Consider the following 12022-nt stretch of genomic DNA (forward strand, 5'->3'; position numbering starts at 1 on the left):
CCGGGATTATTATGTTGAAAAGGGGAGGGGTTCTATTTTACTATTTCATTCCCTGTCCTCCTATACTCTATGTCGTCAGGGATGTAGCCAATCCTTCTTGAAGTCGATTTAGTTGGTCTCGCCTTTGCTCCAAGGGTTTTCCTCCGGGTTCTCCGGTTTTTCATCCCTCCACAAAACCAACAATTTCGATCTTAGCTGTGATCCGTGGTCAGACATGAGTTGTATGGCGGCTGCCTAAGGCGCCTTCCCATGCCTTCAACTCGACCACGTTTGACTCTGCTCTCTCGTAATTCAGCATCTAGCTGCGATGAAAGTGATTAGCTACTCCAATTTATTTATTTATTTATAAATGGTTCGTACGTTATGATTTGACATGCAAAATATAAGGATTCTAAAAAAGGAAAGACAAATTTGTGGCGGCTCACCATAAGATACGCGCCTGTATGTTTGCTCAAGGATAGGATGTTATGAAAATACTTTTTGTACCTGGGCATGGGGCGACCGTGCTAATTTTAACAAATAGATCTCGGTTAAGCGGGCGCTGTCATCTAATATATTTTTTTCCATCTGTCACTAACAATATGCAGCTAGATGCAGCCGATTTTGTTGAGGGAGGGGGAGGATAGGGTGGAGGGGGTGGGGGAGGTAATGAAAATAAGAATATAGTGTATATAAAATATCTCAAGCTTTGCAAGATATGTGCAATTTATTATTAGTACCATAGTGATTATCACATGACGATCATTATATGATGTGATATGAGCATACAAGCAATCGATCTTGTGCTTTACTTTGCTCTATTTTCTTTAAATAAATACATGAACCTCAAATGTCCATAATAACTGATGTGTACGCCCTGTTTTCAATAAAACGTGCGAAATAAATAAGGTTCTAAGATTCCGAGTACAAGTAATTTGGTTATAATTTACAATAGTTGAAGTTACAAGGATTAGAAAGAAAGTGATCTTCTTGTAGTTCCAGGTAAGATGATTATAGGTGCCAGGTAAAAGATTCATTGGGTTGACATACGCCTTTCACTTCTTCCTCTGGGGGTTGGGCAGCGATCCGTTGTCCTCGCAAGTCTTAGAAGATCCGAAAGGTGAAGGGCTTTCCACGCATGCAAGGAAATGGCCGTTACATATGCAATTTGCATCAGTATCACATGGATCGCCATTGCATGACCTTTTTTGTAACTGGTGAATCAATAAAGTACGTGTAAATATATGGCAAGTATGTGTGAATATATATCAAGTATGTCTAAATATATGGCAAGTATGTGTGAATATATGGCGAGTATGTCTAAATATATGGCAAGTATGTCTAAATATATGGCAAGTATGTGTAAATATATGGCAAGTATGTGTAAATATATGGCAAGTATGTGTAAATATATGGCAAGTATGTGTAAATATATGGCAAGTATGTGTAAATATATGGCAAGTATGTGTAAATATATGGCAAGTATGTGTAAATATATGGCAAGTATGTGTGAATATATGTCGAGTATGTGTGAATATATGGCAAGTATGTGTGAATATATGGCAAGTATGTGTAAATATATGGCAAGTATGTGTAAATATATGGCAAGTATGTGTGAATATATGGCAAGTATGTGTGAATATATGGCAAGTATGTGTGAATATATGGCAAGTATGTGTGAATGTATGGCAAGTATGTGTGAATATATGGCAAGTATGTGTGAATATATGGCAAGTATGTGTGAATATATGGCAAGTATGTGTGAATATATGGCAAGTATGTGTGAATATATGGCAAGTACGTGTGAATATATGGCAAGTATGTGTGAATATATGGCAAGTATGTGTGAATATATGGCAAGTATGTGTAAATATATGGCAAGTATGTGTAAATATATGTCGAGTATGTGTAAATATATGGCGAGTATGTGTAAATATATGGCAAGTATGTGTAAATATATGGCGTGTATGTGTGAATATATGGCAAGTATGTCTGAATATATGGCAAGTATGTGTGAATATATGGCAAGTATGTGTGAATATATGGCAAGTATGTGTGAATGTATGGCAAGTATGTGTGAATATATGGCAAGTATGTGTGAATATATGGCTAGTATGTGTGAATATATGGCTAGTATGTGTGAATATATGGCAATTATGTGTGAATATATGGCAAGTATGTGTGAATATATGGCAAGTATGTGTGAATATATGGCAAGTATGTGTGAATATATGGCAAGTATGTGTAAATATATGGCAAGTATGTGTAAATATATGGCAAGTATGTGTGAATATATGGCAAGTATGTGTGAATATATGGCAAGTATGTGTTAACATATGGCAAGTATGTGTGAATATATGGCAAGTATGTGTGAATATATGGCAAGTATGTGTGAATATACGGCAAGTATGTGTGAATATATGGCAAGTATGTGTAAATATATGGCAAGTATGTGTGAATATATTGCAAGTATGTGTGAATATATGGCAAGTATGTGTAAATATATGGCAAGTATGTGTAAATATATGGCAAGTATGTGTAAATATATGGCGAGTATGTGTAAATATATGGCAAGTATGTGTAAATATATGGCAAGTATGTGTAAATATATGGCGAGTATGTGTGAATATATGGCAAGTATGTCTGAATATATGGCAAGTATGTGTGAATATATGGCAAGTATGTGTAAGTATATGGCAAGTATGTGTAAATATATGGCAAGTATGTGTAAATATATGGCAAGTATGTGTGAATATATGGCAAGTATGTCTGAATATATGGCAAGTATGTGTAAATATATGGCAAGTATGTGTGAATATATGGCAAGTATGTGTGAATATATGGCAAGTATGTGTGAATATATGGCAAGTATGTGTAAATATATGGCAAGTATGTGTAAATATATGGCAAGTATGTGTGAATATATGGCAATATGTCTGAATATATGGCAAGTATGTGTAAATATATGGCAAGTATGTGTAAATATATGGCAAGTTTGTGTGAATATATGGCAAGTATGTGTGAATATATGGCAAGTATGTGTGAATATATGGCAAGTATGTGTGAATATATGGCAAGTATGTGTGAATATATGGCAAGTATGTCTGAATATATGGAAAGTATGTGTAAATATATGGCAAGTATTAGGCAAGCACGTGTGGTTGACATGACGGAAAAACATGACGTGACGCTTCAAATAAGCCCATTTCACATCGAATAAGGCGGAGAATTTCTCTGAGTAATTAGTAACTTATAGCAAACAAAATATCAAGTGCGACTATTTTTTTTATTGATGCGGCTTTTTGTAAAGTGTCATTGAAATTTGAGCTTTTCGTCCCTGAGCTGATCCACAGGGCAATGATTATCAAGGAAAAATTATCTTAAAAAGCCAAAATCTGGTTATGTGCACTTCGGCCTCACGTTATTTTTGTTTTGAAAATCAGTCCGTAATTCAAGGAACCTATAGCCACTAAAAAAAATTGTGTCTTCTTTCTCTATTTGAAATGTCGCGTTTCCAGGTTTTTCCGTCATCTCCGTGTGGTTACCTTTATACAACTATTTGATGCCTATTCATACAGTAAACAACCTAGACCCTGTGAGCTGGGATAAGAACCACAGGGGGCCCCGAACCAACATTCATATATTTTATTGCTGCGGATAATAAGTGTTCAGGCATCTTCACTCGATATGTTACCATCAGTCCAAGTTTCTAAAGGAACCAGGTGCGTACTATGCGTTCCTTGAGAGATAATGAGTCAAATGCCGTAACTCAACATCTAAAAGGTATCAAAGCTGTAGTTTTTACCCCGAAAGGTACTGCGAGCATCCCTATTGTTCTGATATAGAGAGCGTCCCCCAGGGCCGTCTGGGGTCTGTTTTTTTTTTTTTACGACAGGAAACCAGAATACCCGACAACCATCGCCATCCAGGTTTAGAACTTTTTTCCCCGGGAAAAAATAAACTATACACTCCATCACTTATCCATCTGTACCCGCTCGGCATTCGCTCGTGGCGTCCGATTCGACATCCTCTTGTACCAAGGTTTACCCTGGTTTACCTAGTAAAGAATCTTTATCGATCACTACTTACCCATCTCTTAAGAAGACCTCTGAGCTCCCTGTCCTGCAGGTTTTCATGGCGATACGGCTTAGCCTGTGTGAAAACCATCAATCCAAGTAGACAAACTAGAAACAGGGCAGTACGATTCATCTTTTGGCTAGAAACAAAAACAAAATCTCGTATTAGATTTAGGCGCGGGATATGGCCTATTTCCATATGGTCGCCCACGACCGCCTTATCGCTGAAAGTGGTATCAGCGATCGTTAGCTGCCAAAGCACTTTTCGATCCAGATCGCTGACTCGCTAATATCTAGTGTATAACTCCAAGTAGAAAGACTCACTCAAGTATGCTATAACAAATGCGACAATTCTATATCTACTAATCGTTGAGACTCGCCTAAGTATTATCATTGGCACCCGGCCTCTGATAATTAGTTGGAAAAGTCCAAACGCGGCATTTTTTTTGTATTCTTTATCTTGGAAGCGATTTCTCTCGTGCTAAATCACTATAATTATTTATATAATTATAATTATTTTTGTACATTGACAAACCAGACAGTACTTTTACGTTTCAACAAAGTACGCAGTTAATTATTTGTAACTTAAGACTTTCACCCCTGTACCACCCTAAATCAGCCGAGTGCCTGTTTATCGCTTCGTTTGTGGCTTTATCAGCTTGTCAAGTTACCAAGACATTTTGTAACTTACATAGACCCCATTACCATTGACCTACATCTTATCCGTAACAGATCACCGCAAATTCGATGCCTAGTTATGTAGTAAACTCTTGTGGTGCTGTTATAACAGTAAACACTCCCTGTACCTTTTTGTAGCGGGCAAGCAAGATATTACATCTGACAGTCGGTCACTAACTTTACAGTTTCCCCTACCTTAGGTTTGTAGTGGGCTGCTTTCCGTCTCTTTCTCTATACTCCTTTGGGTGCTCTCAAAACTAATAACCTGCCTTCACTTGTCTCCGTATTTATTTCTTACCAAAGGAAGTGATTGCAGCATCTCGATATTAACGGAAATCAATAGCACTTTTATTCTGAAGTGATAAGAGGGTCCACCTCCCCTTTGAGCGCAGATTGAGTCAAAATTTTAATAAGACTTCAATCAGATTAAGATTTTTTCGTGGGTGTTGAGATACTGTGGTGTTTCCCCAATCTCACGCATTGTTTTATAATTAAACTTATAAGGATATTTCCAATCTGTCATTCTCCTTTTACTGTTTTTATACTAGTTATCATGATGTCCTGAATGTGCTGTAAATGAACAGTTGCATTGGAATAGGTTTTGGATTAACCATGTGTAGTATCCTAATGGGATACATCAACTAAGATACGAAATAAATAAAGAAACATGTTTTATGGTTTACATATTTCATTAAGAGAGCAATGCTTGTTCTGACTACTTTAGCGAGTCTTTAAAATGCAAACATATAAACCTTTTTGCGATCTAAAACGTGTCGATTTAAAGTAAATCGTTACATAACCATTATTAACCGCTTTAATTGTTTAAAAGTGAAAAGTAAGTTATTTCTCGCTTTTAGTGAGAATATTTGAAATTTACCCAATACATACTGAAAAAAATATAAAAACATCAAAGATTGAGCCCTGCCCTATTTTCACATAAATGCCTAAGACAGCAATAAAAAAACACGTTAGTTCGTTTGCAGGGGGTCACACGTCATTTATAAGAGTTAATTAAACACAATTAATCTTCGTGGAACTAATGAGCTATGATAACAATTTCAATTTGGATGTTTACATAAAAGATAAACATTAAACGACCATTAGAGGCAGATGTCGATTGTAAGAAAAGTAGTTTAGTGGCCTGCAACTTCCGCGTGGTTTATCTATACTCACAAAAACAGATACATAAAAACGTGCATACTACTTCTGATGTATGGTAATTCAATTCATTCCATAGTTCGTCGCGGTAAGAATTTACTATTATCAGAATAAACCATGTTTTCTCTATTACAAGAAATAGGTCTTATAAAAGGAAGTAGAATGATGGATCTACCACAGAAATTTAAAAAAGGGTTCTAAAAGCTGTTAAATTTAATACGAGTCCATAAAAATAGGTCGACACTAATTTTAAGATAAATTTCAAAGCGTTTTGCTGATATCAATAAAAACATGAGATGTCCTTTATGTGATATGCTAAGATTGAGTTCTTATCGACTTTGACTGGAGCAACTTTGAGTTTGATTTGGTTTCAACACCAGATGCTATGTGAACATTTTTTTCCCATAGGGGCTTCTAGTATCTTTATCACCTCTAGGTGCGATTTGCCGTCGGCAATACGATAGATAAAGGGATACTATGATATCAAATAATGAAGCGGCAAAATTTTCACAGAGATACCAGATTTTCAAGTAATACCTCAAACGTAGATTCGTAAAAAAAACCCTGTAGGCTGATTCTATCTATAAAAATATTAAAAAAAGAGGATTGGGATATGACTTTTCGGATTCATTTGCGAGAAAAATATACTAATTATTGTTGGCCAGGAAATCCCTTAGATATCCGAGTTTATATTAACAAAACAAAGTTTAAAAAATATGTGAACTCACAAACTAAAGGTTCAAAGGACCCAGTTATAATTGATCAGTCGGGCTGAGTCAGACGACGTTATGATAAAAGAAATGTGTAGTTAATATGTCTTTTTTCTAAGTATGTCTCTTCGTCCTCGTGTAATCCTACGCAATACATGTACAACCTTCCATCGACAACCGTAAATTAAAGGTAATTTAGCCTAATGAACTCTTTGCGCAGGATTAACAGTTAATACGTGGACTTTTTTTTAATAAAACACGAGTAAAATTATATTTTTGTAACGACTTATTTAACAAAATCAACAGATTATTGAATTGTAGGAATTCTTTGTTTGAGAAAAGCTACGAACATTTATAAACTCCAAATTATTGCATTTTTATAGCTACTTTAACAATATTTTATGCAATAAAAATGTCCACTATTCAAATTGGGTTGCTTGTCTTTTTTTGAAGAAATTTCTTCCAAAAGATACGTCAGGGATATTAAAAACAAGGAACCAATAGAATTTTGCCAAACATGGAATATATCTAAGTTATCGGTGTACAAAGACAAACATACTTTTGTGAATTTAAAGATGATTAGAAATATATTTTTCTTAAGACATTTTCACTTCTATAAACACAACACCAAAAATCTACACACACACAAAAAAAAACATCTAGCTACCGATGGAATAATAATAATAATGATGAACATTCTCTTACCGTTTAGAATATGTGCAGTTTGTTCGTGTTTAAGGCAGTGTTGTGTAAACTGTGGTTTTTATACCTTTTTCTGACACTAGATTAACGATACTCAACCCTTAGTTACTAATGGCAGAAAGTAAGAACTTCAAGTACCTTTTTTTCTCGTATCTATGATGCCCGAACGATGCTCTTGCATAATTTTTGGTATGTATGTTTTTGGTATTTATGTGACGTAAGCTAGTTAGCTAGCCTCTTAGTTTTTACTTGGTGTAAAAATCTGTATTTTTCTTATCCTGCAGCTTCGGGTGCGGGCTGCCTTGGTTAAATTCTTCACTTTTTCATAATCTTCTTTTTAAATTCTAAGGCAACAGGTTACGTGTGGCAAACAGGCGGAAATATTGAAATAGTTAGAATGACATGTTAGACTTGCATAAAACAGATAAAGTGATAAAAATATTTAAATATTTGGCATAATTCGAATAACTCATCTACAAAAAATGTACATAACTTGTAATAGTTAAGAAATATTGCCAAATTTGCCCTGTGTATGATGAAAAGCTTTCTTTCGCGTTATAGTCCTATATTGGCCCAGAATCCGCCTGCTTAATCGATTCTCAAGAGAAACTCTTTTAGAAGTTAATCGATTGTTAGTTAAGTTAACATTGAATGGCATAAATGGATTAAGCCTTACACGGGTATAATTGTGATATTTTATTTGATTTATTAACTTATTATTTTAAAGGATACTTAAAAAAAAAGAAAAAGTAGTCACAGTTCTTTGATTTTACAATTGTGAGCTGACAGGTACGGAGCAAAAAATTTTGCCGGGCAAAATTCCAGTTATAAGGTTGTGTTAGCTTAGCCTATATTTTCTTTATTTTTTTGCCTAGAGGTTCCTTGTGTAATAAAAAGCAAAATAAGCTTTGGTACTTCTCGGCAGATGATCTGTTTTTGAGATATGATAGAAAGTTGCCATAAATCATAACAAAGTAGAAATTTCGTCCAAATTGGGCAATTTCAGACAAATCAAGAGTCTTACAATTTGCAACGGATTTTCTACCAACAAGTACTAAATCGAATTTTGTTTTATATTACACAAGAAAATCTAGGCAAAAATCAAGCAAATGTAAGCTAACACAAACCTTGTAATTTGAACTTTGCCATTTTTTGCACTGTCACTGTGAGCACATTCCTGGCGTTGACAATAAACGCGCAATTCCCAGAAGAACAAAAAAATGAGTACTTGATCTATAATTTACCATCAAAAACTGGAAGTCGACTCTATTTTTGTCTTTTAATAAAAGTTGGAAATAGACAACTTTATAAATCTCTTAAAAAAGTCATGTGGAAATTGCACAGCTTTTTCTGTGACAAAGGTTTTCTAACTATTCATTTATCCATGTGCAGTAAATTACTTGAGTTCATATACACAACAGAATGTGTAATGTATTGTTTATTGTTGAGGTCAAAGTGAAAAAAAAAACGAAATACAAGTTTTTGTATTATGTAAGATGCAAGAAACTTAACGCAGAAGTTAACTTAAATAGATTTTTTCATTACTGCTATAAACTCAAGTTTCATTCATTGATGAAAACGAATCGACACAGCACTTTTGTAGTTAATACGCTATAAATTTAAAAAAAGCAACAACATTACTCACTCTTATACAGTAGGGGGAGCGGGGTATCAAAGATATATGAGTTTTTACTTTGATAGATTTGAGTTTACTACTAAGCAACGACGAAAAGTTCTGTAGGATGTAGCCTAGATACAAATATCTTTTGTTTTTATAAAGTTTTAAAAATGGTTCGTAATTGACTGTATGGCCATTTGTCCAAGCGTATTTTGAAACAGAAACCTTCGGCAAGTCATTTAAATGAAACGAACCTACCAATTCACACCGTATGCAGACTTTGACAATTGAAGAACGTGTTAACATGTTGTATTTATATCGAAAATGAAGGTAAAGAAATTTTTTAATAAAGAAAATAATAGTCTCTTCAACTTTACCACAAATACGGAGAGAAATTTTGTAATTTAGATATCTAAATAGATATCTTAAAGCATTTGATGAGATTCTAAATACATTGTTTAGGGATCCTGTTTTTTGTTGTTGGGTTAAAAAAGCTTAGACATATATTATCTTTACTTACTTTTAGCGGACGCAATTTCAACACAGGATTGAATCAAGAAGTAACTTGAAATATTTTTATCACTTTAACTGTTTTTACTTTTCAACCGCCTAGGCGGTGTAACTCTTGAATTTTCTATCAATTCTGTTGTGTTGCCTTTCCGACAGTCTGTTAACAAATAATGTTGCTTTCCCTCGGGAAAAGGGCTTGTGCTTGCACTTATAGTGCAAACACATCAAACGAAATCTTGCCAAATATATGATCAAATCTGTAAACACAACGATATTAAGTCAATAAATAGACTAAGTTGAAGTGCGAAGATTGGGGATGATATGTCATGTTTAAGTTAAAATTGGTTATCGACTTGTCGGCACTATGGAATTCCCAGGGTCCTTTGAGGTGAAACATGCTGCGCATGTCTAGTGCGCAGTTCAAGCGATCGAAAAAAAAAAAAAAAAAAAACAATAAAATACGGCGGAAACTCTTAAAAAAGAGGTCTAGGCATTGCCATTCTGTAACCTCCTCCACAGGCACCCCAAATGGACAAAAAAAATAATGAAAGGCTTTTTAGGCTATCTCTGGGGGAACTGTGGAAGCGGGGGACTGGGGCCGAGACCACTCTTTTTTTTCTTTGCTTCTTTCCGGATTGAAATGCCAGCAGAGGCAGGCTCAACAATGATTTTCATTGGTTTCCCGCGCTTTCTTCCCACCCAATTATAAAAATGGAAGAAAAGCAAGAGGCAGATAATTTACGAGGTAATTCGCTCGCCCAATCTGTAGATGACTAGGTATGAATCAACACAAGGTTGAAAAAAAAGGTATGTTAAACGCCTCTGTGAAACAGAGTGGTTGCGCTGAAGTTTTGTTCCGATGAAAGGCAACTGGACTAACGCTCGAAACGTCAGCGCAACCACTCTGTTTCACAGAGGCGTTTAACAATTCAACCTTGTGTTGATCCATACCTTGTCTACACCACGCCTACGCAGACCATCTAGTTTTTCTACAGCTTTCTAGTTATACTGTAGATAACTAATTTTACGCCATTATCATCTGGAGGGTCATTCATCGAGTCTATGGGACCCGATGACCTTTGATCGACCATGAGATATTCTCCCTAATTCTTTAGTGCTCTAGTCTAGTCTGCCTTTTCTATGCCGTCGGCTAGCTTTATTATTAAGCGCAGAAGATTTCGCTGCGCTTTCAAACAAAATCGATCTAGTTTTGTGTAGGTACGGTATGCTAGGAACAGTTTCCAATATATATGATGCTCATTTATGGTTTTTATTTACGCAAATGGCAGTGTATATATTTTTGTTTATGTATCATAGTTATACTATTAGTTTCCAATGACAGATAATCTGAAATTTCAAAAACATAGAATCTTTTTTAGGCTAGAGATATTTGCTGAAATGTTCAGAAAATGTGTTTAGGATAGGGGAGGCAATAAAGGGAATTGGTGTATGGATATTGATAACCATTTGTGGGAGACTGCTTACCTGAAACGTTGGCTCATCCTGATAGTTCAATAATATCCTTCAAGCGTTACTCGATATAGTGTTACCCTTTCCCTTATTTTATAGGCATTTACAAAGTTTGACTCATATCAATGTAAAGATTTCTCCGTCATCGTAGTACCTCTTTTGGTTACCGACGGAACACGCGCAAATTACCAAAACCGTTGCCCGAACAAAAGGTTTGGCGGAAATTGGCAATCTAAGAGCGGTGCGATCCTAAGCTTGTAGGAAGAGCTAAACGTAATTCTTTACTTCTCATTGTATACGCTTCCTCTTGTTGACTTGGGTTTTCTTACTTCCGTGACGATAGCATGCGTGCTCTGGATGGAGTTCAAACAGGCTCATCGTCCAATATTCCCAGGACTTCTGTGTTCTCTGTAGCACATTAAAACAGGATGTCCTTATAATAAAAAACTAACTCCATGACACACCACAAGGATTACAGGAACTGTCTTAGGTATCCCGCGATCAAGTGTGTAGCTCGGAACAGGCGCCGTAATTATTCCGCGACTGTATTTGCGGATCGGGACGGATGCCGTTATTATCCCGTGTTCGTGTGTGTCGATGGAGACGGGCGCCGTTATTATCCCGTGTTCGTGTGTGTCGATGGAGACGGGCGCCGCTTTATCCCGTGTTCGTGTGTGTTGATGGAGACGAGCGCCGTTTTATCCCGAGTTCGTGTGTGTTGATGGAGACGGGCGCCGTTATTATCCCATGTTCGTGTGTGTTGAGGGAGACGGGCGCCGTTATTATCCCGAGTTCGTGTGTGTCGATGGAGACGGGCGCCGTTTTATCCCGTGTTCGTGTGTGTCGATGGAGACGGGCGCCGTTATTATCCCGTGTTCGTGTGTGTCGATGGAGACGGGCGCCGTTATTATCCGGCTAGCGTATATGTCGAATGGGACGGACGCCATAATCACCCGGAAACCGTGTGTATGTGGATCGGGACGGGCGCCGTAATTATCCCGCAACTGTATGTGTGGATCTGGACGGGCGCCAAAATTACCCGGAAAACGTGTGCCTAAATTATGTGGATTACTTTCCTGGCTTTTTTTGAATCTCGAACTCAACTAAAAAAGAAGACTGTG

The 12022-nt window shown here is 36.4% G+C and overlaps 1 long non-coding RNA gene across 2 annotated transcripts; it reads right to left on the reverse strand.

Annotated features, from left to right (window-relative positions):
- Positions 1 to 687: 687 nt before the first annotated feature.
- LOC116619509 lies at positions 688 to 7433 on the reverse strand. 2 transcript variants are annotated; one of them, XR_007307640.1, is made up of 3 exons: positions 7307 to 7433; positions 4069 to 4195; positions 688 to 1193 (listed from the first exon to the last, which is right to left on the reverse strand). It is a non-coding gene; the product is annotated as an uncharacterized LOC116619509 (long non-coding RNA). The 2 variants fall into 2 exon arrangements; XR_007307641.1 differs by lacking the exon at positions 7307 to 7433 and adding an exon at positions 4929 to 5064.
- Positions 7434 to 12022: the final 4589 nt, after the last annotated feature.

Source organism: Nematostella vectensis, chromosome 4 (assembly GCF_932526225.1).
Source record: "Nematostella vectensis chromosome 4, jaNemVect1.1, whole genome shotgun sequence".
Taxonomy (NCBI): domain Eukaryota; kingdom Metazoa; phylum Cnidaria; class Anthozoa; order Actiniaria; family Edwardsiidae; genus Nematostella; species Nematostella vectensis.